The 19,743-nt window shown below is 43.1% G+C and overlaps 1 long non-coding RNA gene across 1 annotated transcript; it reads left to right on the top strand.

The window, feature by feature from the left end:
• Positions 1 to 550: 550 nt before the first annotated feature.
• On the top strand, positions 551 to 1,470 carry LOC144791722 (uncharacterized). Its single transcript, XR_013602451.1, has 2 exons — positions 551 to 613; positions 1,073 to 1,470. It is a non-coding gene; the product is annotated as an uncharacterized LOC144791722 (long non-coding RNA).
• The last annotated feature ends 18,273 nt before the right edge of the window (positions 1,471 to 19,743 follow it).

Genomic DNA, 19,743 nt, shown 5'->3' on the forward strand with positions numbered 1-19,743 from the left:
TGGAAAAGAGCACATTCACCGAGCTTTCCTAAACCGACACCACTCTAAGATGGCCGCCACTGGGACACCCCTCCCGCCTCCTTCCGCTCTCACTCCTTCATCACTGTTTATTAACTCACGCACGGCCACGCATGGGCTTACTTCCGTATCATCGTGAAGCCGGCGCACTGCCACTGTGCACACCGCCTGCAGCTTACTCGGATCGCGAGTAAAGGACTATTAACTCCGTGCTAAGGTAAGGAATCCCGGCCTCCCTCGGGCTCACGGACACTCCCACCCTCGGTCCTTCGCTGCTAAGCCCTATTCCTGTTTATTTGCAGACTCTGAAATCAAAGTGTATACGCCTAAGCGGGTGGAATATACACTACACAGTTCCATGATTCTTGAATCCTCTCAAGCGGTAATCATCACAAGATAGGAACTTATGGCAGCAACCCCCCAAAAACCTACCGGAATAGGACACCGAGGTAACGTCGTGTTCCCCCTTACCCTAAGTATTAGCGCATGATATCATCACTTGATGCTAATTGATTCTGTTCACTTTAGGTACCAGCCATCCATCCCACTATTTCTTCTAAAACTCTCAGGAGGCTGATGTAGATCGCTCGGAAAGGTGCGCTCTTAACCTACCATTATGGCAAATTTATGTGGCATGCAAAGAATCCACGTTCACGTGACGCATGGTTATATCACATCGATACCTTAGCCACAACCTCTATTGTCCGAATTGTGTTTAAGCTCATCGGGCTGAATGCACGCAATAGAATGAGCGTAAGATATTGCTTCACCACTGCGCCACTCTTTAAAGCGACACATATAGCCACAACCACGTTAGCGTTTAAAGGCTCACGGCGCAACTATCCAAGTCGGCCTTAACTTAAACGTTTTTCGCACGGTTTGATAAAGCATGTAATTGGAACACTAAAAGACGTGTGGATGACACCAACATGATCACAATGGCATGACATAAATGAATACTACGTGCATTTTACCTGTAATTAGTGCCGTATTTAAACAGAATTTTCTCTTTTTCTTTTTTTCTCTCATTTCTGTAAATTGTAATTTCTAACAGGTTTTTTAAAAAAAGCACATACAGGCAATACATTGTTACAGTCCTGATGATGATCCCAGTTCACTAGGAGCCGGGGATCGAAACGCCGTCGACACTTACTCCGATTCTGTAACTTTCCCATTGTGTTTACACTGTTACATGAATTGGTTGTCTGAACTTGCCGTGCTAATATGCTATTGATGCAAGGGACAATTGGCTCCGCTGTTCTTTTTGCCTGATATTCTTTACCCTCCTTTTTTTGCTCTCTTCCTACCTTTGAATTCTTTTGAGTGTACTTTCGGATAGGTACAGGCTTGTACCCTATCAACTGTCACATTAGACCTCCTTGATGGTCTTTTAAATTTGTTTATATTTGAAATAAAATTTCAGACCCGGCTGGGTACTGAAAAACTTGTCAATATAGTACTAATTGGAGTCTATATTTGCATTTGTCTTTGTGAAAACTTAATCCTATGGACCACTGTTTTTCATAATAATTGATTGCCCAAGGTCCCTAGGCACTGATTGGGTCCCCCTTGTTTTTTGAAAATATACCCTCTTGATACAGCAGCGAAGTCGCAGAATAGTCCCAGTCCAGCCTTTTACCACCTCTGTTTGTAGAGGGCTTGGACCACTTTTTGATCTACTCCGTCGCTTTTTCATTAAGCTTTTTGATTTGCGTCGGGAGGACGGTTTCTAAACTGTATCCTCCCCTACCTCTGAGGTGCCTGATGTGTCTGAATCTAATCCAGAAACGAGTAATTCACTTTCCATATCTGAGAGCCTTGAAGCAGATTCAGAACCTGTTTCAGTCCCCCCGTACCCCCTTCCTCCTCCTCCTCACCCTCATTAACAGAAAAAAAAAGTCATCACTGGGTGAGCCAAGGTTTATGCCAGAGAATAAGATGGAATCTCCAGGTTGCAGTTCAGATTCTAACACAGTCACACCAATCTGAGTCTGAGGCACCACAAACAAGGGAAATGTGTTCCCACCTCCATTCTGGTCCTCTACGCCCCCAACATCCAGATTATACACCGAGTCATCCGCACTACCTTGCAAGATTGGTCCTGACTCCTTCTGCTTATCGCCTGTCATCTGTGGACATTCTTTAATTGGTTGCCCCACTGCGGTTATTTTCAATGCTGTATCCATCCGCTCTGTAGCCTCAGATCTGAGCTGCTCCTGCCCCTGCTCCTGCATTGCCTGTACTGTCTGTGGTATTGCGGGAGTCTGTGGGGTCTGAGAGTCTGCAGTAATACTGTCAGGGCCCTGAGTTTCTCCCCCTGGCAGCGTATGCACTCTACCTGCCGCTATGAGCTCCGTATCATCATGCTCGGGGAAGGTTGCATCCTGCCCTGGCCACTGTTTCATCTCTGATTCCGCCCCCTGTTCACCCGCAGCTCTCGTACCTGAAAAAGCAGCCGTCGAAGTTCCAGGATTAATGCCCTCATTCGTTCTCTGTAATTCCGCCGGGGAGGCAGACCCCGAAGCCGAGAGGAGCGGGGGCTGCACGGTTGCCTCAGCAGTTACTTTAGCGCTCGCCATCACTTTAGCGTTCGCGCTCGCCGCCATCGCAGGTGAAAACGCCTCAAACACCGTCCAGTCTCTTGAACAATTCTTCCTTTGGATAAACACCCTAGATCCCTACCTCAAATTTTCCCACTGCTTCTACAAACAGGAAGTAGTGTTCTTGGATCTAGTCATCATGGTGAGTGGAACCAATTTCAAAACCAGAACACATCACAAACCGACAGCAAAGAACAACTTGCTCGAGTTCTCTAGTTTCCACCCAAGGCCCCTCAGAGGAAATCTCCTCTATGGCCAGTACCTGAGGTTACGATGAAATTGTAGTGACACCAGAGACTACAAATTCCAAGCAAATGAGCTCACTGAGAAACTGAAATCAAGAGGATATCCTACCACAATCCTTAACAAAGGGAACAAAAGAGCGCGAAATCAACCAAGGGCAGCACTCCTGGAAGAAACCATAAAAGAACCATCCAGTATACCCCTTACATGTGTAACCACATACAGAAGTTTATCTGATGCCATGAAGAAATCAGTAAACAAACACTGGAGAATTATCAACAGCAATAAGAGGACGTGGGAGAAACCACTTTTTCTCTTTTAAGAAAGGCAGGAGTTTGAAAGACTCTCTTGTACATACAAGGCCATATTCGACAATACCCAGCGTACCTACAGAGAGATCGATCACAGATGCTTGGGGCTTACCACCTATTATGGGACACTACCCATGTTCAAATTGTAGTGTGTGTCACTTGACAACACATTCTAAACAACTTTCATTGGAACCTGGTAAGACATGGGTACAAAGGACACACAGTAACTGTAATTCAAACTACGTGGTCTACCTGATTACATGCCCTTGCCTAAAAAGGTACGTAGGAATGACCACTCGCAAGGTCAAAACACGCATTTGCGAGCATCGTAGTAACATTAGATGTCACAAAACAGTGACAAAAATGAGCGAGCATTTTTTACAACAAAACCACACACCAAATGACCTACGCTGGACCGTCATTGAAAAAGTTACTACCACCAAAAACACTGCCAGTGTTCTCTTTGAAAAGGAACAGCGTTGGGTCTACAGATTAGGGACCCACGTAACGGGTCTCAACGACCAAATCCTATGGTCTTCTGTACTTAATTGCTAGTACCTCTGCCACTCTTTGAACTAATGAACTAATGAGCTTGTCAGCACCAAACTATGTCTAGTCCATCCTCAAGTGTGGCTCATAGGATTGCTAGAATACCATCATTGATCTTTATGAATTTAACTCTCACAGTGGACTACAAGTCCATTAGTCACCTTTGCTATGAACCTAGTTCCCATAATTGTTCGTATCGTTCACTCATTTGTAACCTTTTAAACCTAGCCTCTACCATTTAATTGCACCCATCGCACGATGCAACTTGCATCTAGAGAAATGTTTATTATACATTTCTTGTCCGTAACCATGGACAATACCAATAAAGTACTTAGGATTCAAGCCTTGCAGCCTTCCGAGACTTTTACAATCCCATACCAGCACGCTTGCGTTCCATGCCTCAGTTTGGCATACGCGAGCATGATTGGCTGTCAATCCAAGCCTCATCCTGACTCCCTACCGGGATTGGCTGGCGTTTTCTCGACCGCGCCCACGCACCGATCGGCTGCATTCTTTAGCGTTTCCCTACCTGCCGGAGACCATCCACGAGGTCCGGTAGCAGGGAACACTAGGTGCCAAGCGGGTGCAGGGCGTTGCGGGCGTAAGGACGGCTCCCACCTACCTCATAGAGCTAAGTATCCGGTTCTCTCTTTAATAATTTTTTACTTCGTCATATCTCTGTTTCAGGGTGTGCCATTGTCGCCCCACCCACCTCCTGAGACCTATGGGGAGTGGATCATTTTTCACACAAGTGAGAATTGCCTCATTTTTCAGTGATCTTCTGATACCTGATAAATAGATACCCCTGTGGTATACACACTCCCACTGGCCCCACCGTTTGGCCGATTGATCGCTATTCACGAGTGCTGTGACCACAGTCTGAATTTTCCTTGCAATCTTGCATGCTCTAAACATCCGCACGGATTATATAAACCAAGCATGCTGTGAGCATAGTCCGATTATCAATTGAACAGTTTTTTCCAGCAACTGTGCATGCTAAAGACATTCTTGTGATGATATAAACATAGCATGTATGGCACAACGGTCACGCCATCTTGATTAGCCATAAGCACAAATATTCAGAGAGTAATCTTTCAGACAACACCACTGATGAGACTTCTCTAACTCTATGTTTGTCTTTTCTGTTTGTATGTCCTTTTTTTCCCAGACTACACAGGTTCCTCTAAACCAGAGGTAATTCCCACTACTTGGTGGTTTGTTTGTTTTTTCTGCACTATTTTACACGACCGATTTTAACTTTCACGTCCTCTGGTAGGGTGGACCTTAGCGCGCCCACACCGCCGAGGTACACATAACATGGTCCTGAAGAAAGCCCAGTAAATCTTACACATAAGGGCTGAAACATGTCGACCCCATTCTAAGTGGAAATAACCAATACATTAATTGGCACATTTCCCTACACATATTTTAACCTTGTCAGACTGACCATTGAATAAATGTTTCTTTCTGGTACAGCTCTTTGACAATTTTAATAAGACAATTTTCACATCACTGTCACAAACAATCCAGTTTCCCAGTAATCTGGCGTTGTAGCACACCAGGGAGGCACTCGGCTTCTCCTGGTGGGCCCGATGATGAAGCATGTCACCACCCAGGGTGGTGAGTGAGGGCTTCTAATGAATCCCTAACGATTTCCAATGTGTATTTTACGGGAATACACTGATCTCTGATCATGTGCTAATCTACCTTGTTTCCAGCCTCTACGGGCCTCCGCTGTGAGGAATTAGCGTTTTTTATTCTGCGCATACTTAACCTCCTTCCACCGGTTAATAATGATCACCTCCCCGCGCTGCCCGAAACAGAATCTCAGAATAAACCCCCCAAGATTGAATCCTTTGTCCCACTCAATGAGTAACTTCTTCCTCCTATCCTTAATATTATCAAGAGTGGTTCTCCGCTGGACCCGAATCCTTTCAACACCCTAAAGTCTGCCTTGCCTGTCATTATCCCTCCCATTGCCAATCTAGTTAATTCCTCCCTAGAATATGTTTCAGTATCCCAGGAATGGAAGATTGCTATGGTGAAAGCACTATTGAAAAAAACCCTTCTGGATCCCATAGAGTTGTCCAATTATCACCCAATCTCTCTTCTCCCTGGTATTAATAAGATTGCGGAAAGATACGTGAACCGCCAACTTTCTGCATATCTTGAAACCTTCAAACTACTCCATCGCTCCCAGATGGGCTTTCGCCCGGGACAGGCCATGGAGACTGCACTAGTGGCGGTGGTAGAGGAGTCCAGAAAGATCTTGGATTCCGGAGGGTCCATAGCCATCATCCTCCTAGACCTTAGCGCAGCCTTTGATACGGTGAATCACCGTACCCTTGTACATAGGCTCAAAAAACTGGGAGTGACAGGTAGGGCTCTCTCCTGGCTGGAATCATTCTTTGATGGAAGACATTTCCGGAAGTTTGAATGTAACACCCACTCACGACCACTACCTCTGCAGTGCGGGGTTCCTCAGGGCTCCTCCCTAAGCCCCACACTTTTTAACGTGTATATGTCCCCACTGGCTGAGATAGTGGCAGTGGCACCCTTCGGAATTTAACTTATCAGCTATGCGAATGATACACAGCTTATAGTGGCACTGAACCAGGCAGAGCAGGCCCCCACAAACCTGAGCTCCTGTCTCGAAGAAGTCGCCAGCTGGATGAGTCAGTCCCATCTCAAACTCAATGGCGACAAGACGGGGCTCATGCTGCTGGGTAACCAAACAACTTTTAACCCACATACTTTGTGGCCATTGTGTATGGGACCTGCCCCAATTCCTAAAAAGGAAATAAAGAGTCTGGGCTTCTGGCCAGATCACAAGCTCACCTTTAGAGCCCAAGCCAAAAAAACAGCGGCCACCTGCTTTGGCCTGTTGAGATCAACACGAAAAATACTGCCCCTTCTACCTGAGAGCTCTAAAAAAATTCCAATTCAAGCCCTCATTCTATCGAGGCTGGACAATGGCAACGCCCTTCATCTAGGAGCCCCCACCTCAGTTATCCACAAACTCCAGGTAGTCCAGAACTCAGCATCATGACTCTTACAGACACTAACAACCGCTCCTCAGCTAAACCGGCCTTAAAAACACTCCACTAGCTCTCGATACAAGAGTGAATACACTTCAAAACTCTTTGCATCGCACACAAAAATTTGCAGGGCGTAGGTCCCCCTATTTTTATCAACCTTATCAAACCCTACAAAGCAACCAGGAGCCTCTGTTCTAATGGCCTACTTCTAGCTGAGGTTCCCAGAATCAGGAAGTCCCGCACAGGAGGGCGCCTCTTCTCTTACAATGCATCCAGGCTTTGGAACTCCCTGCCTCTTCTCATCCATCAGGAAACCAACCACCTCGCGTTCCGTAGACAACTGAAGACATGGCTTTTCCCATAAAACTCCATCTACTCCTTACTGCACGTCCGCAGTGCTGGGATGCTTTCGGGTAGCCATGCGCTATAAAGAGCATATTCTATTCTATTCTATTCTAAAGGTTGAGATTACGCAAACCGATGTAAAGGGCAATCTGATCCTGATCCCTTTGTGTGCCTATAACATAATTATTCCCGGTGGTAACTTGGTATGTGCAGCCGTAATTTATGGTACATGAATTCAAGAAACAAGAAATAAAGTCACAACATATTAATGTTTAACTACTGGAATACTGCATGTATGCCCAAGGCATGTCTGCTTTATTTGGAACCTGAAATAAATTACATGGTAGTTTTATGAACGCCTAATCAAGACCTAAACAACTTCCCCTCCACAACAGCTGTGCTCAGAACTTTGTTCTTTAAATGATCACTAACCAAAACAAAACGTTTTTCGTAGTTAAAACCCTTTTTCAGAAATCACAGCAAAAAATAGATTTTATGATTTGCAAATTGCATCCTAGTATATTTTTTACCACAGCATGATACTTACCCATAGTCCTCTAATTTTGTATCTTAGTATACATCAAACTATCTTTTTCACCAGACACTAATTTTAAGTTGATTATTGTTCTAGTAAGGATGGAGAAAGCAATTATCTTCTGCAGCGACCTTTACTGGTTAAAAGCTTAAAAATCACCGATGGCATTCCCACCAGAATATATAACATGTTGTCCAGAACCTTATGAAAAATTTGAAATGAATAAGGATCTAATGTTGCTCCAGATTTTGTAAGTTTGATAATGGCTGTAAGTGATGTGGAAGATACAGGTGAGAAGGCTGTAAGAAAAGTGCAGTGTTGTTTTAAATTAACCAAAGTGTGTGGAAAGTTAGCATCCTTGGACAGGGAGGTGAGAATTGTCTACGTTTTCTCATTAATAAGGTGGAAAGGCTCACACATAGATCCATTGATTGATCCCCAGTAGTATGGCAGGTTTTAGGTGTGAATTAATTTGTTATCTGAAAGAGTTGTTTGGAAGATTGAAAGACCTGTTGGATGTGTTGGTCAAAAAAATTGCTACATGCCCTTCTCAGCAGGAGTGTATAGGATTTGATGATTTGGCTATATAGTTGATTGTCTGCCTCAGAGTATTTCTTTGTCCAAATTATTCAAACTGCCTACAGAGTATTTTTTCAGCTTTCATATCATTGCACCACACTGCGGAAGATATGAATGTGTAGGAGGCGATACCTTTTTAGATGGCTCACTGAGTTCAGGGCTCTAATTATTCACTTTTTAAATTCCTAGTTAATTGACATAACAATTCTCTGAATTTAAAGAAGAGTAGGCAAGAAGGGCTTGTGAGAGAGTGGAAACTTCAATCTTAGCCCAAGCTCTTTTAAGTGTGGGATTATGTAGTTGAAGAGTGATTTCATTTTAATGGTATAAGGAATTCCAAAATGATCATGCTAGAAGATAGATATTTCTGGGGCAATAGTAATGTCCATATAAATATAAGTAACAAGGTAAAGAAGATGTCCTGCTTTAATTGAGAGATTGAGACCAATATCTTTCAGGGAGTCAGCGAGGGCAGGTAATTTGGTTTGTTGTTTATCATTAGGCTCTACATTTAAATCACATATGAAGGTGAATGTCGAATGGCAAAGACTATATGGCACAGGAAAGGAAGGATGATTTGCTTGGGGGTTGGGGTGCAGCAGATACGAGTTGTGGTGAATGAAAATTTAGGGTAGAGTGCCATTTGAAACAGCATTATTTCATCTGAGTCAAACTGAGGAGATGTAACCTGGCTAATACATCTGGAGGAGCTTCAGATAATTGCCATGCCACCACTTGTGTTAGCTTTGGGGTCCACGTGTATGATATTATGAAGCATAAAATGGTCACCTCGCATAGGCTAAGGATGGAAAAAAGAAGGTACAAATGAGGAAGATCTCAAGAGTCAGGGACAAGGGTGGTTTAATGGAAGGGTCTAAGTTTATGAGTCCGAACCATAGCATTAACCCTGTGAATGTATATCTTAGTTTCATTGACCCTCATGTTCAGACTAACTTACTGGGAATACCAGAAATCCTAAGCTCCGATTTCAACCTGATACCAAAGGAGGGAGCGCATCCTAAGTTAATTGACCCCTATTTTAGACCATGTCACCTGGATCACCAGAAACTCCTAGTTTCGAAATCAATATGGTGTTACAGGAGGGAGCCTCAAATAGCCTCATGGGAAAGTGCCCCAGTGACCAGGTCAGGAAAGAACTGTTGCTAAAGACTGACATCCAGGTTGGTATCCCAACAAGACAACACAGAACATCTAAGCTGAGGATATTATCCTGTAATGTCGCAGACCTCAAAAGCAAATTGACATGTCACGACTGAGGGGTCTTTGTAGATCTATTTGACATATGTATGTTTCAGGAAACATGGGCAATGGACAGCTGCGTTCGGTGCAGGTAATAGCGGTGGGGCGGTGTAAGAGGAGATTCTGAGGGACGATGCAGAGGGAACTTTAATGATTTATTTAACTTTCCCTGGGCATCGTGCCTAGGAATCCCCCTTTGCAAGGCCCCACCGATGTTACCTGCACGGACCGCGGCTGGCAGGAGGTGTCGCGCATGGGGTTCACGGCATATAGAATAGCTGCCACCTCAAGGGGAAAGGGAAGGCCATCAGGGGTGTTCTGCATCTGGGTAGGCTCCCATTTGGATTGTATGGCCCCACATTTGGAGTACCTCTCACCCGGTGCATATTACCTACTTTCTCATCAAATATTAAAAGAGCACTGGTTAATGTTTACTCTAGGGCCATGACGCCCAGTCGAGAATCCTTGACCCTAGATCAACTAGCCCGCTTTATCCCTATACTTACCAAAGATATGCTGGGGGTACAGTGGTTGATTTTAACTGTCAATTTGAGCCTTTGAAAGATTTGAATGAAACTTCCCCCACTGAAGAAGATCTGCTTTAAGCTATTCCTGAGCCAAACATCTCTCCAATTACGGCATGGACTATGCTGGCTTTTCAGATTAAGCCTTTCACCTTAAACCGTTCCCTAGGAGCTTGTAATGGCTGAACTAAATCTGACTCTCCAGGAAAGCAAACCTTCAACAGGGCTGACCATTCTTCCATCCGAGACTACATCCTGGTAGAAACCAGGATGTGGGGCAGGCTCGCTGATTTTGCTGTCTTGCCATGACATGACAGCGCTCCTCATAAAGCTTTGACCTTGGAGCTGGAATTGCCAGTCCCTTGGATAAATGTCGATGTCACAGCACTGACAGATAGCAGATTAATACTCACCATTAACAGGAGGAAAGTAAGATGGGCACCAATTGAAAAATCGTCTGATAGACTGGCTTCCCTATATCAAACCATCATACCGATCCTACTGGAATTAGAAAAGTTCTCTAACATAGATGATATTTGTCACTTCCCTAACAGAAGTTGCCAAAATTCATGAGGCACTAGCAGTCAATCTGGTGGATACATTCTGGCCAGTGGCCAATCGTGGGAGGAGTGGCCAAACTCAAAGCGGTGATGGTTTAATGGCAGTTGTTGAGAGGCACAGAGGGCCCTGATAGAGGCCATAAAAACAAGAACAGAACCCAAATTAAAACAACAAGGGCCTCCTATAGAGATCGAATGACACTCACAAAAAAAACATGGGAAATGGACTAATGGGCATCTCTAAAGAAGGCTCTAGCAGCGAAGGATATGAAATCCTTCTGGAACATAGTCAGTACAGGCTATAGTAATGGAAAGCAGGCTTTAGAGCCCAACATAGCAGCTGATAGCTGGAGGGAGCACTTTCAGGCCCAATATTCCCTGCTGGATATATTGAGGATAGCACCCCGACCCTAGCAATTCAAAGACCACTAAATTCTTATTTAGAGGTCCCTGAGTTGACCTTGACTGAAGTAACCAGTGCCTTAAGTAAACTAGCCGCCTGCAAAGCCCCATGACTGAACAAGATACCAGGGGATCTTTTTTGCGCTGAGCCAAACATTTGGGGGCTGTATTTGTGGGTGTTCTTCAATGCTATACTGCAAGGGATGACATTCCACGCAACTTGGGCAGGAGCCAAGATCCTTTCAGTGTACAAAAAAGGGTCCCCACTATTGCCCACTAACTAAAGATCAATTTGCCTGATTGATGTCACTCAAAAAATCTTTGCTTGGATTCTGCTTGATTGCCTCCAGACATAGCTGGAGGAACACAAACTCAGTACGAAAAAAATACTGACCAAATATGTAGGCTCCAGCTCCTCTACCGGAAAGCGGTGCATTTCGAGGGTGGTAGCCTCTATTTGGTCTTCATGGATCTAAAAAATGCCTTTGATTTGATGCCAAGGGATGCCCTCTGGGTTGTGTTAAGTGATCTTGGAGTCCCCCATTATCTTTTGAATATTCCAAGAAGACTACAAAAAGGCAACTCTGCCCAAATCAGGTTTGTGAAGCACGGGGAACTCACCTCACCTATCCCAGTAAAAAGAAGGGTCAGACAGGGCTGTGTGCTTGCCCCTACTCTGTTTGGTATTTACATCAACGATTAATTGGAGAATTGAGTAGGATGAAAGATATAGAAGCTCCCAAGCTAGCACATAAGTTATTGCCGGCAATGATTGTTGGCACAAGACACTGTCTTGCTGTCTATGTCACCGATGGGTGTCCAGAGAATCCTAGATGGTTTTGGTGCATTTTGTAGAAACAGGGGGCTGGAGATCAATATACAAAAGACAAAATATATGGTCTTAAACCCCACTAGCTCGACTCATCCTAATCTGCACTTGAATGGTATCCACCTTGAGAGGGTACCTGTCTTTGACTCTTTAGGTCTTACCCTAACAGAAAAAATGGTAGGGGTCCACAAATGGACAAATCAAGTCTTAAGCTAGCCCAGACAACAGGAGGGTTGGCTAAATTATACAGAAATTCTTCTCATAAGCCCATAGGACCTGTTATAGACATCTACAAAACCCAACTCAGGGGTGCTGCAATGTATGGGGCTGAACTCTGGGGTCAAATCTACCATTAAATCTGAGAATAATTTCCTTAGACAGTTATTTGGCTTTCCAGTTAGCTCCCCACTTATTCCACTGCATCTGGATTTAGGGGTGAGATTATTTGCAGAGAAATTGGTTGTAAACCCCTAACATTCTGGCGGGGACTATAGGCGACCCCTGATCTGGCTGAATAGAGGGCAGAGCTAAAAGAGGTACTGAGACTTCCTGATATTGGCAAACTGGCATGGTTTGGTTACATCAAGGAAGGTCTCCACACTATAGGTAGAGAGAGCCTTTGGCGTAACCCAGAGGCAGCTTTCACAGCTTTATCATGTGAACAATCAGTCAGGAGTTACGGGGGGGTAAACTCACCCAACTCTATGAAAGCTCAGCCATTGGGACCCTCACAGTAGACATTTTTAAAGTAAAGGAAAATTACAAATTAGAGCCATGTCTAGATGAGATACAACAGGCATTAGCCCAGAAACTTTATGTACAGTTTAGGAATGGGTCTCTTCCTCTGCATGCATTTTCTAATAAATGGGCTGGTAACTGCAACCTACGTGCAGAGCAATTTGGCAAAGGTGGTTGACACAATTGTGCAGGAACCTAGCTACAAGGCGTTATGAAGAAGCATTTAGACTACTGAAACATAACACTCAGATGCAAATTGTATATGCTGTGTCACATTTTTTAACCTCTATGTGGTGAGTGCGCAAGGCTTTTTCAGATACTTGTTAATGGATCTTTTATAATGCTCTTCACCTATTTTTATGTTTTTTACTAGGTTTTAGCTTTTTAATCTGTTTTTATGCATTGTATGTTTTTGTAATGCTCTTTTATAGGCCATGGACCGAAATAAAGAACGGATAGATGGATGGATATTATAATTAGTATGAGCTGCTTCAGGTAAGTCTGGACCTGATTAAGGTCAGATCCAGGTTTCCATAATAAAAATAATATTGAGGTAGAGAAACATATTAAACATGTGAAATTAATTGTTATTCTTGCGGCAGGGAATGTGCTATAACAAGAAGACAAATAAAGGTGTCACATTTATTACTCTTGGAGTCATGGGCCCCATTTGAGAGGTTCCATTTACTGTGTGTCACAGATATGCTATTCAAATATAAAGGCTATTATCTATCTTTTAAGTGGGCTCTGGGGTATCAGTATACATGTGATTGTCATTATTGGTATGAGGTGGGGAAAGACTAACCTTATGGCCACAAGGAAAGTCACTCATGCTCAAGGTGTGGAGAACCGTGCTATGCAAATGTTTGAAGGGACCAAGAAGAGAACTTACCTCGTCAACTAAATTGGTTTGAGTAAGTCTGGGTAGGTCTTGCTGTGATTAACTCAAGCACTGGCCAGTGAGACATGCTTTAGGCATGGTCGCGGCACGGATGGGTATAGACAGCCTTGACTTTGGCATTTTATCATCACAATACTGAATTGCCTGTTGCATGCCCCTGCTTAATGTGCACCCATTCTTCTTTAATACACCTTCTTGTTCTCAGACAGCTCCCACATGGCCAGACTGAGAATGATCTGTGAGGTTTTGCTATGCAACCACACATATTTGCAGTAGAATTAAAGAAACAGAGAAGGGCCAACTTAAAAGACAAGCCAGAACCTGACAGCTCCTTCTCTTGCTGTGTGTATAAACTCCCCTACAATAGCAGCTACAGAGAAATAAACACTGACTAAAAGAAATCAAAATTGCTGAAAGTAAAATCAACTAAAACAGCAATGCTCTATATCCAAAGCTTCTATGCAGAATCAGTCTCAAGTCCTGCATTGGTGCCTGTTTATTATGGTTTTCTGTCCCAGCCACAGGCAAGTACTTTTGACCATCGATTGCACTTTTACAAGGGGGTAGACGGCAGCCCATGTCTCTGGCTCTTACTGACTCAGGGTGGAAAGGATGAATACAGCTCAAAGGCTTTGACCTAACAGTCCCTGCTCCTTTTTCAGCTGCAGATCTTGTCCATGAAGATTCTGAGGGGATTCTACTGGCAGGCAGCTGCAGCCTTCCTCCAGGCTGGTTCTTGTATCATACAGCAAGGAAGTTGCATCCCACCTCCGGGCCAATGCCTCCATATGCATTGCATGTTGACACTTCTCCTTCACCCGCAGCACCTCTTCTCATGATATCTCCGGTAGCAGCACCAATCCGTAGCCCACATAGAGCACACCGATGGTATGATCATAGTAGCCTTTGAGATTCAATTCTCAATAAGGATTATGTAGTGAGTCCTATGAACAAACTTGCAGTCACAAGTCACCCTGGTGTACTTCTCATGGCGTCCACTTTGTTGGTTGTTCCCCATACAAGGAATACAATGGATTTCTCCTTGTGCAGAACTTCCGCTCCAATTGGGCTGGGAAGACATCTTCGTTCTCTCAGCAAAGCAAGCAGGATTCTAGATATTGCACCAACTGTCAGCTACCACAGAAGAAGGAGACGATTTTAGCTGCTGTGCTCTCTGGTTACAGGTTGCCATACAGCCTGCCAGGCAGACACCAGCCCTGGTCATGCAGCAGGCCTTCGAGTACTCTGCAGAGCACTCCTTTCCACAGTGAAGAAGAACATGGAACTGGAACAAAGTGCGCTGGTTCAGATCCCACTTTTATAAATATTTTCTAGACATGAAATGTGAATTTTATGTTTTTAATCTAAGAACGGGTCTGAGGTTGTTCTCGTACAAGTGTCTTTCTCAGGCTACTCTCCAGACACAGCCTTTGTGAAAGTAATAGTTACAACAGTAGGTAGCACTGCGGCTGTCTCTAACCATAAGTACCCATAACATGAGTACAATGAAGTGTGCAGCTTCTGAGTCTGGCTTCATTCCGCCTTTCTCAAGCAGTAATCAAAGGAAACCAACAGAGCTGGCCTGATCCACAAACTTCCTAACCTTGGACAACAGAAACTGGAGTTCCACTCTTCATCACTACCATCTACCATATGTTAGCGCTCAGGAAGAAGTAAACAGTATTTCCTTGCTGAGAAAGTCTTGAATCTCTAAAGGTAGCTCTGCATTACCCACATACTATGCATGCAAAATAAATTGCCATACTCACAGATTGTCAGGGCTAGGTTCTGGTTTTCACAAATTGTCAGAACTTACATAACAGGGACCAGTGGGCTTCACTCTCATCATCACAGATAAAGATCTAGTCATGATGGATTCCAAAAGAATGGCACGCTGCCACCATTACTTTATTTTTCAATCAAGGGCAGTGACAATAGTCCCTTGGCTGCTATGAGGGAACACTTGGTGAACCTCTCCAGGTCACGAGACAGATCATGGGCTGTGCATTGTCAGGGAGAGGCCTACGCCTGTATGCCCACACTAGATTAGCATGATCCCAAGACCAACATAAAAGTCAGGATAGCAGATTCTCATGCAGTCAAGTGCTCAGGTAAGGTCAACACACCCATATGTCATGCAGGGGTCCTCCACATCCTACCAGTAAGTATTTACAACCTGGGGAAAAACAAGTCACACACTGTTTTTAATTCTACCACGTTCCTTCTCCCTCCCTCTTCATTCTCTTCCTTCCTCTCTGCCTGTTGTTTTCATGGCAGAGGAGACACCCACAGATAGTCTTGCCTTCATCCATTTTAAAAATTTGTTTAAATCCTGATTCGCCATACTCCTATTTTCTCCACTTTTTTGTGGTGGCCTTCTTTTTTACTCTTGTTCATCTCTTAACATTTCCCATCCTATCTCCCTTTACTTTTGTCTCTGTATTTTCTTTTCCCCTTTAATGTCATTACACTATGTTCCCAAACCAGGGGTCCACATTTTTATTCTTGAACAGGGTTTCTTTCACCAAATCAATATTTTTCAACATTTTGTTCTAATAATTAGTAGTTTTTTGTCTAAATACCTGCTCTAAAATATGGAGTCTCAAAAATGTGTTTCTAATATTTTATGTTCTATAAATGCACATAATGAAGCCTTCCTTACTTTTTTACCATAATTAACAGTAGAAATAAAAAAGTAATTTCTCTTCTCATGTGCTGCTTTTGGTGTAGCCTTTCTGTTGCTGAATGTGGTTTCTTATTTTTCTCTAGCATCTTCTGCATATGGACCGGCTACTTTGTGCTTTGTCATTATAGAGAAGTCAGAGAGTTTCTACTAACCATTATCATTATATTATTCTATTGTGTCTGCATTTTTGTGCAAGTTCCAACAGTGGGGTAACAGAAAATAAATAAACCTGCAGATAAATGCAAGACATTTGAGAATCAATCAATCAATCAATTAGTCAATCAGGTTTCTTTTATAGCACAACTACTCACCCGTGAGGTCTCAAGACGCTGTGGGGAAAGGATCTGTTGTTCAGTCAACAGAGCCATGTCTTGAAGTCCTTCCTGAATTGCGGCAGTGATGATGATTTCCTGAGGTCCAGGTCTTTGTCGCGAAGCAGGAGAAGGGGTTTCCTCCAGCTGTGGTCTTGTGGATCTGTGGGAAGGTGGGCAGAGCGAGTTGGACGGTGGGTAGATGTCTGAAGGTAATTTTTCTGTTGTGGATAGGTAGCCAGTGAAGGTCTCTCAGGTGGCGGATGATCTGGCTGCGGAGTGGGATGTTCATGATGAGTCCGGTGGAGGTGTTCAGGATGTTCTGCACTATGTTTTGGAGTTTCTGGGTGGTGCCTGCATAGAGTGCGTTGCCGTAGTCAAGTTTGCTGCTGATGAGCACATGCTGACAGTTTTCCTGGACTTGGTGGGGATACACTTGAAGATCATATGAAGCAGGGGGAGCCTGTAAAAGCAGGAGGAAGACACAGTATGGATTTCAAACATATCCCTGTATGCTAAGATGCTGTGCTTGGACCAAAATCATCGTTACTCAGAAAGGCTAAGAGTTGAGCGATCTCGGGCACCACATTGGCACTCTTCCACAGGCATCCAGACAGTCAACATGTTTCTTTGCTACCTCTTGCATAAAAAATGCCATGTACTTTCTTCAGAAAGCTTCAGCTTTGGTCAGTTGGGATTACTGTTACAATATTATAGCTCATTCTTGTGAATGCACAGCATCTAGTATACACTGCTAGATCCCACCAGGGTGGCATTTAGCACAAGTGCGCCTTAAAGCTAGTATGTGAGTGGAAATGTGTGAGAGCAGCACTGGGCATATCTTTTGCAGACCTAGACAATAATAATGTTAGTAGTTTTCTTGCCTCAAAAGAGGCCTGATGAAAGTATCTGGCCATCTCTAAGCCATTTTAAGTGTAGAAAGATTTTGAGATCTTCCCTCTTGGTTTTTGAATGAGAGACCTCATTCAAACTAAGGGAGGGTTATGTAGTTTGAGTGAACCACAGTAGGTGGCAGGCTCAATAACTAGACAACTAAGTAAGATTGTGCCAGTGTGATTGCAAACTTAGGCACTTCCTGTGCATACAACATATTTTAATTGAAGTGTATCATATACATGAATAAAGAACTTTGTGAATACCAATTTGGGAAACTTATCTTTATAATTACAAAAAAAAGAAAATACAGAAGACTCGGCATTAAATCCCAAAGAAAAAGAGAAAAGATATAAACTTTTGACTTATTTATTTATATAGTTATTTTTTTTAATTACGGTCACAGCAGTCTGGTTTCTTTATATATTGAAAGTCAAGCTTGAGGAAAAACCGTAAGTAGGAAGAAAGCAGGGGAACATGTTGAAAGTAAAGTAGATATGTGATTGGAAACTATGGGCAGATCATGTGAGGAATGCAGTGCTTATACCCTACTTCAAGTGTATTCAACTTGGCCACTGTGCACTCTAGCTCATGCCACTGCAAAGTTATGTATACAATTTCCTACAGAATTTCCAAACAATATATTGCTTCATTTCAGCCAGAATCATTAAAAAAATAGGTACATCATAACTCAATCGTTCCTTTAATGCTCAAAGATTCACAAGTTCATACTAAACAAACCACATAATAATAAACAATAGTACAATAATTTGGACATTACCCAATGCATTTCGGGCTGTTCGCCCTTCTTTGGGGGCTTCAATCTGAAACATACCAAACAATTGTGTGACACTTTCTCGTACAGAGAAGTACAGCAGTTACATAATTGTCAGAAACAAATAAAGTTCATTGTGATTGCTATAACATCTCAAACTTTACTCCCACATCTAAAATGTTCCATACTGAAATTTTTGTCCATTCCAAAAAAAGATAATGAAATAGAACTGATAGAAAAAAGTGTGAAGATAAAGAAAGGAATGCACAGTGGTCAAGTTGAATAGACTTGAAGAAGGGTGTTTCAATTTAGGCGTGCCCAGGCAGCACGTAACCCACTGTAGCACGCTTGATAAAAACATTTATAAGTGTAGGTATTTAAAAGTTTATTTAGGTAGGTGTGCTTCACCTATTAAAAAAGAATGTGGTGCTTAACCATGGAAGCTTTTTAAGATACCAAATTGGCTCATTGCCCTATGGGTAAGTCCTACTACATCTGTGCTGTCACCTATGTGTCAATTGCTTCAAAAAGGTTCTAGACCTGGGGCAAAGTCGTTCACAAGTCATGTGCTGCATGGCCAGTTCATCATTGATTTTTTCAATACACTGACAAAAAACTGGAGAGTTTTTTGCGGAAGTCCAGTGCTTCATATAGGACAGATGCGCTGGGGCAAAGTCAGTCATTGCTTGCCTGGCCTGTGATAATGAAATGTTTATGCACTTCAATAAAAATCCTCAAATTAGTAAACCATTGTAATTTATTTCTAAGTCCATCGTCTGTCCCACCTCAAACATTCTTCTTCAACCACTCAGAGAAACACTTGCATTTAAAAGTGCTCCATCAGTGTGAAAAGCGGGAACGTGCGCCTGGTGGGTCAGTAGGGATATGTAGTATTAATTGTGAGTGAGGGACAAATTAATGTGCGTGCCAGGAAATTTTGACGTAACTTCAATTAATCCATTCAAATTAACAAAGTACTCTGTGGAACCCTGCAGACGACTCTTTTGGGCATGACATCAACAAATGAATGCTGATAGGGGTAAGTGCTTTCCTTACCCTCACACCCTCCCCTCCACTAGGGGAGTTCAAAGTTGTTATTATTATTTTTATTATGCAAGCAAAGTCTCACATACAACCTGATTGACTAACCAATAGTTTATCTGAGGCATAGTTTGCTCAGCTTTTTGGTTTTGTTGTAGTTATTGTAATAGCAGGCACTGAAACCTAATTGCTTTTTTCATGAGAGTTAACCTTATATACATTTTTGCGACTATGAAACAGGGTGGATTTTGGTGATCTTTTTTTCTTAAAACATTGTAATAGTGATACAGATGTCAAGATTTTAACATGAAACCCCATCTGCTGGAAACTTCACCAGCTGCAAGTACTGGTTATAGTATTTACGTCAATTATGGAATGCACTGGAGATAAAACCTGTGCACACCCTTAGCCTCCACCCACTACCCATGTATGTATTCCCCTATATGGAATATCAGCAATTATTTCAGCAGAAGACGAATGGTTCAGGAAGAACATCAGGGCTTAGTGTCATTTAGAAATGTAGTACTTCCGGGTACGTGGATCTTCATCTTTTTAAAACTTCTATAATGTATCCCCCTCCACCCCTCCCATTTGGCTCTGTGCA

Source organism: Lissotriton helveticus, chromosome 11, assembly GCF_964261635.1.
Source record: "Lissotriton helveticus chromosome 11, aLisHel1.1, whole genome shotgun sequence".
Classification (NCBI taxonomy): Eukaryota; Metazoa; Chordata; class Amphibia; order Caudata; family Salamandridae; genus Lissotriton; species Lissotriton helveticus.